Raw genomic sequence first — 13,599 nt, 5'->3', positions numbered from 1 at the left:
CTGTAGAATCTAAAGAATCAGGTGCTGATGGGTATTCAGAAGTTCCCCCAACCACCTGACTAGGTGCTTTAGTCTGCAGGAAATCTTTTGTTCCTATCCATCTTCTGCAGATTCAGTAGCCTCCTCCGACCCAATTATCTCTGGTACCCCTCAATCTATTCTTAACATTTTCAAGAGAGGGCCTACCTCTCAGGCCCAGGCCAGGTCTCAAATGATCAGGTCTGGCCACTCTGGGGCCTGCTCCTGAGCCTCAGGAAGCACATGAACAGGGATCTCTGGTAGCCACTCTGTATAATGGACCTGACAGCTTCAAAGGACATTACCACCCACAGTTACCATCTAGTGACACAGCACATTTTCAGCACACAGAGTACAGGCCTGACAAGTTATGGTTGTTATGGTTAATATGTTAATGGTTAATTGTGAGTTATCAGCTCAACTGGATTAAGAAATGCCTTGCAGCCCTCCCTCTCTGTGTCCCAGCCACCATGATGTGAGCTTCTTCTCCTCTGCCATGGCATCTGGCCTTGGAACCAGCCAGCTACGGACTGAAACCAGTATAAAGCACCAGTTATCCAAAAGAGACTGATGTAGAATCCCCAAAGAAACAGATGTTCTAACAAATTCCTGGTGGTAATTAAAAGGGTTTTACTCCCTTTGGAGGAGAATTTGGGTCCTGCTACAAGCATGTGGACACTGCTGAAAGTCCTCTCTTCACTCTTGTGTATGTTCTGAACAAAGAGAAATGAGGATGGAGGACACAGTCACTACAACAACCATATGACTCTTCACCTCCTCATAATTCTCAACAATGACCTCTTTGTCACCACTCATTATTGTACCAAGACCCATGACCTGCTCTCTTCTTCTTGACCAGCAGGTGCTGGGGTCATCAGGTATTTTCTGGTCCTGTGAAACCCACCTGCAGAAGGCCTGCCAGCTTCCTCCCAGAGGGCTGCTCAGCACCACCCACCTCCATCCAGCAGGACCATCCAAGCTTCTCCTTGGTGCCATCCCTCTATCTCTTAGAATTATTTACCCATCTGACTCCCTACCTCTGTATTTAAATTTTACAAGACTTCCACTTACTCAGTCCTCGGAGTGCTCTCTCTTAGCTTCCAGTCGTTTTCCTTACTCTCCTCCTTATTCACTGAGTTGCTGTGGTTCATTGTTTCACTAATGTATATGCTGCATTAGCTAAGATAGGGTTAGTGAATATCTCTCTTACTAGTAGAAACAATGATATTTTAGGTACTAAGAAAAAGAGAAAACACCTCAACACACATGTTGCACACATGATAACTCTACATATTTATGAGGTATGGAAATGATAACCACTCTGGATTGTTACACATTGTATACACATCTCAAAATATCACATGCACCCTTATATATGCACAATTATAATAATACTTAATAATAAATTAATATGCAGTATAAAAGGTTTTTAAAAAAATAATTCCTTTTGAGTGACAGCATAATGTCATTCAAAAAAGTAGATCAAACAATAACTTTTTCAGGAAACAAAATCTGAAAAAAAATTCATTGTGAACACAAATATAGCAAAAGAAATGCTGAATAAGTTTCTTCTGTAGCAGAGAGAAAATGATGGCAGGTAAAATGAAAGCATAAAGATGGGAGTAGAATCAATAGATGAATAGATAAAGAAAATTATATATAGATGTATATATATATATGACTACTTGGCCATAAAGAAGGATAAATTTGAGTCACTTGTAGAAAATGGATGGATCTAGAGACCATAAGGCTAAGTGAAATCAATCAGGCACAGAAAGTGACATTTAACTTGGTTTCTCTCATGTGAGAAACCCAAAATATAAATAATTTAAAGAAAAAAAAAGACAGTAGGAAACAGAGAGGTAGAATTTGTGGAGATGGGAAAGAGATCTAAAGAAGGGGGAAGAGGGTAGGACTGGGGAAAGGGGAAGTAAAAATGATCAAGGTGCGATATGTAGATGTACCAATTCCCCAGGATGAATGTAATTATATGCATCATAAACATATACTGCTAATAAAGAAATTTAATATGTGAGCAGATATAGAAACCTTTTGTCATTTTTTATCTGCTTAAAGTACAATTGACATTTACAGAGACTAACATATGGTAGTTTATTCACATACTGTAGAAGTAAAATAATGACAATTAAACACATGATGGGAGTTGAAAGCAAATAGCAATATGGCACAGTAAAGCTGAAATTATAAGCCCAAAATGGATTAAATGTGCAAGATCTAAAAACCCAACAAGTGGGTATTGTTATATTGTATTTTAAAAACTACAATCTACTTTACACTTTATTTATTTAATTTTTGGATTGAAAATATTTTATAATCAATTCTCTAGAATCTTAGTCATCTGGTAAAGGAAAAAATTATATGGTGGAACACTTCAGTTATTTTTAAACAATAAAAAGAAATATTTGACTAGAGCATGTCAAAGACTTTTACAAATATAAACTCAGGTTTCCTTGCATTTTCCACAGTACAGCTAGCAACAAAAGTGTTCAAAAAATAAATGACAGTAGACCTTAAACACAAAATTCCAAAGTCAAATTTTACATGTTAAATATAAAGATACATATCAATTAAAAGAGAAAGATGTGAAAACATACATTAAGCAATACCAGTCAAAAGAAAGGGAGAGAGGGCACTTTTTCAGTGATAAATTTAATCATAATGAGCATGTAACCTAAAAGTGTATGCATCAAGTACAAAAGTTTCAAAATATAGGGGGAAAAGTGGTAACAGTTAAAGGAGAAATAGACAAATCCACAATTATCAGTGGGGATTTGAACACTGCCCTTTTGATAACTGATAGAAAAACATGGCAGCAATTAAGAAAGGAGAAAGAGTTTTGAACAATACAACAAACTCTCTTGACTTTTAATAAAGGTTTCTAGGACTTTCCAGCCAGCAATAAACAGAAGACAAATCCTCTCCTAGGGCATGTGGGACATTCACAAAGACAGACCATTTCAGACGACTCAAAATTAAACTTGACATTAATAAGTGACTGATTCTTGAAAAAGTCCCAAATATTTGGAAAATAAACATGAGAATAAATAATGGAGTTATGGAAGAAATCACAATGGAAGTTAGGATGAACCAAAAGACAATGAATGTGTACATATGAAAATATGGAAAGATAAAGCTACAACAACGGTCATAAGTCAATTTAAAATATCAAATTCTTGCATTAGAGGAGAAAAAAGGTTTCAAAGCAATGATATAAGTATCTAATTGAAGAATCTAGAAAAATAAATGTCTCAAGCACCATCGTATAAAAAAACCATATCTTCTTTATCCATTCATTGGTCGATGGGCATATACCTAAATAGATGCACCTTAAGACCACGCTCTTAAGTGCAATAAATCACACAGGTTTAAATGCCGCTTTGTTTCTCTGTGTGAAAAACTGAAAGTGGAAATAAGGAAATGTATAATAGATGCTGGGAAATGGGAAGAAAATGTTCAAATGAGAAAAGGAACAAGGGAGGGGGAGGAGGAAGGAAAAGAAGGGACAAGAGAAAAGAAAATAAGAAGGAAAAATGGAAACAAAGCTTTTGTATATAAGTGGGGGGAAGAAGTTGAAGAGAGGATGGGAAAAAAAGAAGAAGCAAGATGTATCACGTGTAGGTACAAATTCCCTATGATGAATGTTGTCATTATGTATATCTGAAATATGCCAATAAATGTTCTGCTTTAAGAAATAAAAACATAAATTAAAATTTAAAAAAGAAAAAAAGAAATGCCTTGCAGATTAGTAAAGCACAGTTCTAGATGTTTCCAGAGATGACTGGCATGCAGGCCAGCAAACTTGAATTGAGAGAGATCTACCCTGATTATTAGTGGCACCATCAAATATTGAAGCCTGGATGGAATAAAAGGAAAAGGAGGAAGAAGTTGGCCCACATTTTAAAAAGCTCCATTCTGCTTAAGCAGTGCATCTTTCACTGTTGCCATCACCTGGGAACATCACATCACGCTCCAAGTTCTCCAACCTTTCAACATGGCCTAATACCAGTGATTCTCTGGGAAGCTTCTAGGCCTTTGGTCTTGGACTGAGCCCACACTCTTGATCTCTCTTGTTCTGTGGCTTCCATCTTCTTCAACTGAGTAGCTCTGACTCTCCAGCATGCAGACAGCCACTGGGGACTCTCCCACCTCTGACTCTGTAAGCCTAACTAATAAATCCCCTTGCAGATTCTGTACCTCTAGAGAACCCTAGCCAATATACAAGTCTTGTGGTGGACACAGCAGCCCGTGGCAAGTCCCAACTCTGAGACACGGCAGGAAAAGACTTGGAAGTGACAAAGACCTTACCATAAACCCATAAACCCAACATTTTGTTGTTTGTTTTCCCTTATGTTATGTCATTGAATAACATAAGTACCAACTGTATTAGCTTCATTTTATAGATTAAAGAAAACCCCAAGCCAAAGAAATGCAATAGCTTTGCTTAAATTCCTCCATGCAAATCTCTCTGGGCAGTGTCCTCTAACTTCATGTGGGTGTGTGTTTCTGGTATCCATCCTCAAAGTCAACTAGACAGCAAATCAAGAACAAAGGTTATTGAACAAAGGTTATTGACATTTCATTTTGAATGTAGGAAAGCAGGCTTTCAATTCAGGCAAGTAATCTTTCTGTTATTGTTTTCAATAATGTAAAGCCTAAAAACTTTGTGTAAAGTCTAAAAACCAGGCTGATGCTTTGCTTGAAATGTTCAGAATCAGCTAATCATTTTGCTCAGCACAGGTGCTAAGTGCAGTCTTTCTTCTAATGATTGTTACCACTCAGTAAAGAAAAATGAGATTTATTTTCATAGGTTGGATCTCTACTTGGAGTGGCTCTCTGGCTCACCAGCCCCCTCTACTCTGGGCCAACCACCCCCGCATACACTCAAGACTTTGCTTGCTATTGTATTGTGAAGACATTGAGAGTTCCCTGGTTGCAGTCATGAATAAATTGTGCCACAGAAGAATAGCTTTACAGCCTGTGTGATGGTAAAGATGGAAAAACGTGCAAGTGTTTCCGATGGACACTCCTCCTTGTGTAGGTAAGGACTCCAGGGCCCAGAGAGATTAAGTAACTTGCTCCAGGCTACACAGCAGGTCAGCAGCACAGCAAGCTCACAATTCAGGTTGCCTGAGAGCCACTGTACATTATGATGTAAACCGCAAGTGTGAATTTCAGCCATCTCAGGTTTTCTGCTTCCTTTAAACTTGTTTTCAGGGAGCTTAACACGTCAATCTTCCCCTAACTCACTTAATATTAATTGAAAGTGTCTTATGTGCCAGAGCCAGTTCTAGGAGCTGAGGACATACAGGTGTGAACAGAAAAGCTGATTCCTGCTCTCATGGAGCTTATACAAAATTGAGGGAAAGGGATGTCAAATGCAAAATGACATGCCACACCTCTGTACTGATCTGTAGAGCTGCCTGACCTGGGCCAGGGTGGGAAGCACAAGGGAATTTGGGGATTTGGTGTTTCCCACGGCAAAAAAAAGAATGTGACACTAAGAGAATGGTAAAGTGAGCAGATGGAAGAGGGAGCTGCAGGATCCCAGCAATAGAATCCCCAAAGTATGGGTATCCCAGGGCACCTCTGCAGGGGAAGAGAGAAGGAAGGGGATCCATGTTCCCAGAGGAAACCAGCCTTCCCCAACTTCCTCTCCCAATGAGCTCCTCCAGTATCCCTCAGCCCCTTATTTCTGCCCCAGAGCCCAGAGTGTGGGAACTCCCGGAGAACCTTCAAGAGCACCTCTTAAAAACTCTACTGCTTCCAGTAGCATCATGCTAGGACAGAGCCTTTGCCAGCCCCTTGAGGAACACTTAAAACCCAAACTATAGAATACACCATTCAGAATACAATACTTTCTGAATTCAGGTACGATGTCACCAAAATGAACATAAACATAAGTATCCATGTGTGTTTTAGAATAGACATGTTTTCCCATTTATCTAGCAATGTATATTCTGATCACTGGAAGATTCTTTTTTGCTTTTCAAAGCCATATTTAGGACACTTGTTTATAACAACTACAATCACTTGTCATTACTCGGTTATCTCTTCTAGAATAATTACTAAGCCTGTGTTCAATTTGCTGGTCTTTTTTTTTTTACCAATTCTGTGATCCCCATAAACATCCCAAACCAGTATTGATTGGAGTCATCACAGACTAATGCAGTTTTCCAATTAATCTTGTAGTTCTAAGTGCATGAGAGGCCATCTTATAATATGAGATGCTGGGTGAGTAATTTTACAACAGCTATTTGGAGACAGAGATTTTCCTTTTATTTGGACATATGTTTCAGCTTTTTTCTTCTTTCACTGCCATTTATTGAGTGTTGGTTAAATAAATCATTGTGCATCCACCCAGCAGAATACTGTGCAGCCTTGGAAGGTGAAAACTAGATCTGACTGTTGTGGTGTGAAGATACCAATGACAAAACTGTTTGGGTCTCCAATCCCATCCATTGTCTGTATTCTTACAAGGACAGACTGGACCCAGACTTCCCCAGGCCAATCCTGGCTCTGCCATATGCCAACAGTACCTTAGAGTAAGTCAAAGCTACATCACAGGACTGTTGTGAGGATTAAATAAGTCAATATATTCAAAGTGGTAGGATAGCTCCTACCATAAAGAAAGCACTACAAAAATACCGTTTCTCCAGCTCCAAACACACTCAGCCACCTCATCTTTGACAAAGGAGCCAATCACCCTCATTGGAAAGACAGCCTCTTTAATAAATGGTGCTGAAAAAACTGGATTTCAACCTGCCAGAGATTCAAACTAGACCCATATTTATCACCATGCACTAAACTAAAATCAAAGTGGATCAAAGATCTAAATATTGAAACAGAAACACTAAACTTGCTGGAAGACAGGTTATGTAGAACTCTTGAAGACACTGGCATAGGAAAAACCTTTATGAACAAATCCTCAGTAGAATGGTAACTAGCACAAACAATCAACAACTGGGATCTCATCCTATTAAAAAGCTTCTGCACTGCAAGAGAAACCACCAACAAAGCTAAGAGACAACCTACAATGTGGGAAAAAATTTTTACCAGCTGTTCCTCAGACAAAGGTCTACTATCTAGAATATGTAAAGAACTCAAAAAAAAAATCAGACCCCCCCCCCAAATATAAAGACCCAATTCAGAAATGGGCATCTGAAATGAACAGACATTTTTCAGACAAAGAAGTAAAAGCAGAAAATAAACATATGAAAAAATGTTCAACATCACTGGTTATTCGAGAGATGCAAATGAAAACAACACTGAGATTCCACCTCACTCCAGAAAGAATGGCTGCTAGCAAAAAATCAACCAACAACAAATGCTGGCAGGGTTGTGGGGAAAAAGAAACCTTTCTCCATTGTTGGTGGGAGTGTAGACTGGTGCAACCACTGTGGAAATCAATATGAAGATAACTCAAAAAACTAGGATTAGAGGTCCCATTTGATCCAGCTATTCCCCTGCTGGGTATCTTCCCAAAAGAATCAAAAGAATAGGGCTGGGGATTTAGCTCAGTGGTTCCGGCGCCAGCCTCACAAGCGCAAGGTCCCAAGTTCGATCCTCGGTACCAAAAAAAAAAAAAAAAAAGAATCATACCACAGTGATATATGTGCACCCATGTTTATAGTGGCACAGTTTGTAATAGCTACAACTGGGAAACACCCTAATTGCCCATCAACTGGAGACTGGATAAAGAAGATGTGGTTATTTTTTAATAAAATGGAGTACTACTTAGCTGTGAAGAGTGAGAAACTAGAGACATTTATAGCTAAATGGATGCACATTTTAGTATTTCTGAACATATTAAGTCCAAAATTTTAAACTAATCAACTCATATACAGTATTTCTCATTAAGAAGTCTACTTGAATAATGAAATAATATTCACTTGAGGTAATACAAGATAAATAATAATTTATAATGAAATTAGTGTCTCTTTTCATACCAGATTTTTTAGGGGGGTACTGGGGATTGAATTTAGGGTCTTTATTTGAGTTATATTCCCAGTCTGTATTTCATTTTTAATTTTAAGACAGGGTCTAAGTTGCTAGGTTGCCCGGGCTGGGCTTCAACTTGTGACCCTCTTGCCTTATTTTCTCAGAGTGCTGGGATTACAGCCTTATGCCAAGGACTAACTTGTATTGAAAGGTTATATACAAATACTAGTAAATGGCAAACTTTTTCAAGATGATTTTTTGTAGGAAAAAGAAGCAAGAGGACTGGTATGCCTCTGATAAAAACATTTAATAAATATTGTAATGAGATTCTAATAGTGTTAGCTTTGGAGAATGCGTTTGATAGAATGTGGATATTTTTATCAGTTGTTAATTCCTCAATTATTTGAATTTTTCCACTGGAAGTCTAAACTTTTGTGGCTTAGTATACAAAGGGGCAATTAATAATAGGTTGTTTGTAAGAGCAAAGCAAGACATCAAATGAGAATTCTGAAGTTACAGTCTCATTTCCAGGCTTGTGCATATCTTCTCAACTTTAGGTTAAAATATCTATGAGACTGTGGTTGGGATCCTCCAAATAGGGCTATGCGGTAATCATGTTTCTTCTAGGCCTTGCGCCGTCTACAAGTTCTTCTCTATCCTCTGGAGAAAGTGGATGGTACCTCACTCCACTTATCACCATCTTAAGCCATTCAGGATTGTCTTGAATAAGTGGTTCAGCTTGTACCGTTTTACTTAAGAAATTCTTTGATATAAGTAAAAACCTGACTTTAGCAAGGATATCAACCCTAAATGGCTGGTGATTAGGTTCATCGTATTTCAACCACCTGACTGCAGCATCATAACCCTGATCCTCTGTTCTGGTTAAGAAGATGTGTTACTCGCTTGACATCACGTTGTAGAAATTCATTGGTTTTGTAAACTTCGGTAAAATGCTGATGAATAAAGTCATCTGCTGTAGCTTTCAATTCAGGACAATCCAGACACTCTGCAAGCACACTTATACCAAGACAATCTGAAGCATCAACTTGTTCTTTCAAAAAATAAGACACATTTTCTTCACAGGTTCAATCTGATACTGGTTTGCTGCATCTAACAAAAGACTGAACATTGTTGCTATTCACAGAAATTCTAGCAGTATAAGCAAAGTCCACAAGTTGTTCAATAATATCTGGTTCAGCATCTTTTTTTTAAGTATAACTTCACTGAATGATCCAGAATAAAGACACTATTCCTATAAGTTATTGTCTTTATTAGACATTGGATATTATTGATAACACAAGGTAAATATTTGTTTTGGTTGATAACTAAAAATGATAACAAAGAAAATCTTAACTTTTTTCTGAATATTGATAGAAGAAGAACTCTTGGGTTACTATATTGAATTGAAATGGTATTTTGCTTGTTATCATTCTTTTGTAAAACCTGCCAATTCTCCATTTCCCCCTCTTGTACTTGCATCAAGTATTTAGTGATTGCTTAAAGAATTATCTGTATTCAGTCTAGCTATTTCTCTTAGTATTGGTGTTCTCAAACTGTAGCATGGTAATGTCCTATGATATTGATGATAAATAAAAGTTGTCTTAATTAAATGGATGCACATTGAAGCCATACTCTTAAGTGAAATAAATAGGACACACATGTGTAAATACCGAATAGTTTCTCTGTGTGAGAAACTGAAAATGTATATAAGGATCAAAATGTATAACAGATAATGTGAAGTAGGAAGAAAAAGTCTAAAGGGGAAGGGGAAGTGGGAGGGGTAGGAGAAAGAAAAAAATAGGACAAAAGGAAAAAATGGAAATAAAATCTTTGTAAAAAGGGAGGGAGGGATGGAATTGAAGGGAGGGCATGGGAAAGGGGGAAAAATAAGAACCAAGGTATATCATGTAAAGGTACAAATTCCCAATGATGAATGTCATCGTATTATATACCTAAAATGTACCAATAAATTTAATGAAAAAATTAGACAAAAAATATCGTTTCTCCATTACTATTATTATTGAAACAGATTTTCTCTCTGTCTCCCTCCTTCTTCCCCTCCTCCAATCTGCCTTCTTCCTCCCTCTCTTCTCCTTTCCCTCTTTCTCAACACACACCAATCTGTTAACGGTGATATGTGGCCAAGCAGAGATGGGAGTGGAGAGAGTTAGTACGTAAGTACAAACTCAGCATTTTTTTAAGAATTAATATATACGCTATCAGGACAGAAGAAAAAACGTAACAGTGGCTAAATGGAAGCATAAGAGTTATAACATTAAACCAATCAATAATAATATCAGGAGTGATTAAGGAAACTTAGAGGCCCATATGTCTAGATTACTTTCACGTAAGCATTACATTAAAGGAACAATAGACCAGTTTGGGATGCCTTAAGTTTCCAAGAGGGCCACACATCACTCCACACATGTTTTTTTCCTTCAGTACCGGGGATCAAACTCAGGACCTTGTACTTGCCAGGCAGGTGCAGCTCCGCTGAGCTACATCCCCAGCACTACACCTATTTTTGAGTATATGCCAGCCACAGGGTGAAGGGAGGGGTAATCTCCAATGTCCCTTTATTTTCCTTGATGATCATGGGATCAACTTCAGAGCAGAACAGCTCAAAGCAGCCTGGCCTTGTGACCAAGTGGCCCTTCCTGGATTCAGCCTCTTCAACCTGAGTACATACTCAATATATGAAAGCTACAGGTACCCAAGGTGCTATGAAACTGCTAAAGCAGCAGTAGGCTGCCTCTCCAGGGCTCTCCTGAAATCACTTCTCCCTGACTTCCCTAACACCAGTACACTCACCAATAATGAAGTCCCTATGCCAGGTAAGGCACAAGGAATTCAGCTCATGTCTTGGCGTAGTTCACAGCCCTAGAGGGAAATCAAAGATAGCGTGCCATGATTAAAAAAAAAACAGCTTGGGAACAGATGCACAGTGGACAGGTGAGTACTGTGGGTAGTCAGGGAAGGTTTCCTGGAGGCAGTAGCCTCTGTGCAGAGTTTCAGTAAAGGAAAAAGGGAGACAGGAGGCACGCTCTAGCCAAAAGGGTCAGTAAGTACAACAAAAGCATAATGGTGTTAGCTGCAAAGTTTAGGGTTGAAACACGAAAATTAACTATGACTTCCTCAATACTAGGAACATCCTGGAAGAATATTGGGAAGCTCATCATGAAGGGAAAGACTTAGGATCAGGTTTAATAAACAAGCAGACAGTAAAGCAGTTGTGGATAACCAATAAGCAGGGAGTCCAGCAATGCCTTTTAGGGAAGACACTGGTCTGAACACCACTGCCACTGGAAAGCCCAATTCATGAGCTTCTGATCACTGGCTTTTTCTTCCCAGAGACGTTGTGGGCAGATAGGCCCAACTGGCTGCATCTAGGTCACCTGTCCAGCCACATCCAGGTGCCAGGAAATGAGTACCTGGCACCTGTACTTTCCTGGAAGCCCTACAACCCACCAGGACTTGTCTTAATGGGAGTCTCCAAATCAGCCAACAGGTCTGGCGGTGGGAGCCCCAAACTCAAACTCAGAGAGAACAAGGAAGAGGAAAGGGCAGAGGAGAAGGAGGAGGCTGAAGATACATGCTAGGGTCATATCACGACAAAGTTCAATTATTAATAACAGCAATTCACTTAACATTTATAGCCACCTACTAAGTCCTGGAACACTGGTTATGAGACAAATAAAATTTTGCCCTTGTCCAAGGGGAACAGGATACCTCCTGGTAGCTTAGTATACAGATCATGAACCAACTTGCTAGTAATCCCATCAGTACTGGAGGGCCCATCCTGCTTTTGATAGCTGACATCCACCTCCACTGCCCAGCACATGGACCACTGTGGTTGACACAATTTCAGACACAAATCCTGCTAAGCTCCGAAGGTCTTCATCCAGTACCTAAGCCAAGAACTATAACAGCTCACTCACTACCAGTTCCAGATTTGTGTTTTGTGCTTCAGGATTCACAAGGCATTTTCCCAACGATCAAATCATGGTCATATTTCCAGGATTGTATGTTTGACATGTAGATGATATTCTCTCTCCAAATCTCAAAAATTATGCAAACCATTCTGATTTGGGGTACATAGGGAATACACATAGGTATGAAAGCAAATTTGATTACTAATGCTGGAGATGAGCACAGAGGTGTGTGCACAAAAACGCTCCCTGCAGTGTGATTTAGGAGTAACTACAAGGAACTTCTATAGGCAATAGTATGGGGTGGTTAAATAAATAGTGGAACAGTCACTGGAATGGAAAACCCTGAAGATTTTAGAAAACACGCTTTTGAGGAATATTTAATGACGTGAGGAAAATGCTAAAAACCATTAAATAAAAAAAGATATTTATGTAAGTTTGTATGCATGTATGACTTTCATTTTGTTTTTATAGCTAGCTCTAGTGTGCATATTCTCTTCAATGAATATTTATTATTTTTGGCATCATAAATCATGACCCTAAATAGAAATCATTTAAAAACATACTTAGTAGGGCTGGGGATTTAGCTCAGTGGTTCTGGCGCCTGCCTCACAAGCACAAGGTCCCGAGTTTGATTCCCAGTACCAAAAAATAAAAATAAAATAAAAAAAAAATAAAAACATACTTAGTTGATGACAGCACCACGTATATAATTTCACTAGCTGGGATTTCAAGCTCACTTCCTCTGCCGTACACAAGTCACATAACCTTGGACCAGTCACTTCTCTGGGACTCAAGTTTTTTCCAAAATAAAGGGGTGACAATGTCTCTGAACTCGTGCAATAAGTGGTGGCATATTAGATAATGTTGTAGGGAAAATATCAGCTCCAATTCCTGGTTACACTGGGCACTGAATGTCAGCTTCCCTAAAAGAAAGCAAAGTTTCCAATACTTCCAGCATCCTTTGGCCTGTCCTCCGGTGGCCTGTGCCCTGAGAAGCTGGCAGGGTTGGAGTACAGAAGTGGACTTTTGTTCACTAGGGCTGCTGTAACAAATCACCACAAACTTGGTGGCTCAAGACAACAAAATTTTATTTGTTCATGGTTCTAGAGGCTAGAAGTCTGAAAGTAAGGTTGGGTGGGACTATGTCTCTTTTAGAGGTTCCGTGGAAGAATCTTTCCTTTCCTGATAGAGTTTCTAGTATCTACCAGCAACCTGTGGCCTTCCTTAGCTTGAGGCTGCATCACTCCAATCTCTGCCTCTGTCTTCACAGACTCCTCCCCTGTATCTCTGGATAACTCTGCTCCCCACTCATGCTGGATTAGGGTCCAGTATGACCAGCATGGCCTTAACTTGATAAGGTCACATTCACAGCAATTTAGTCCATGACAGACACTCATCCTCTCTCTATAAACCTAAGTAGTGAGAGCAAAGCAGGAACACATGGCGAAGGGCCCAGGAGCACAAGGAAAGCTCAGAGTCATCTTGGAAATGATGCCTGCTTCCACTACAGGCTGATGGGCCAAAGTGGTTCAGCTGCCATATGTGAATTCTTCTTGAGTTTTCTCTGGTCTTTGTCTATTTCCACCAGGCTCTGTATTTCTCTGCTCTAGAAAAGTGTGCAGGAGAAGCAAAGAGAAGAAGCTGCTTGAAGATTTCCTTTTATTTTCCATTGTGTCACTAAAATCTAAAC

At 39.2% G+C, this 13,599-nt stretch overlaps 1 protein-coding gene and 1 pseudogene across 19 annotated transcripts in view; both read right to left on the bottom strand.

Moving 5' to 3' along the window:
• Ptprt (protein tyrosine phosphatase receptor type T) overlaps positions 1 to 13,599 on the bottom strand; it is a 1,083,111-nt gene that overhangs the window by 758,615 nt on the left and 310,897 nt on the right. The gene's annotated exons all lie outside the window — the stretch shown is intronic.
• On the bottom strand, positions 1,622 to 11,818 carry LOC147822212 (kelch-like protein 7 pseudogene; annotated as a pseudogene). Its single transcript, XR_015445962.1, has 2 exons — positions 11,707 to 11,818; positions 1,622 to 9,178 (listed from the first exon to the last, which is right to left on the bottom strand). The product of XR_015445962.1 is annotated as a kelch-like protein 7 pseudogene (transcript).

This window comes from Heterocephalus glaber, unplaced genomic scaffold (assembly GCF_053883595.1).
Source record: "Heterocephalus glaber isolate CG9 unplaced genomic scaffold, H.glaber_assembly_v1.0 deba00001673, whole genome shotgun sequence".
Classification (NCBI taxonomy): Eukaryota; Metazoa; Chordata; class Mammalia; order Rodentia; family Bathyergidae; genus Heterocephalus; species Heterocephalus glaber.
Note: the sequence above shows the minus strand (reverse complement) of the source record. Positions and strands in the feature narration are given on the sequence as shown.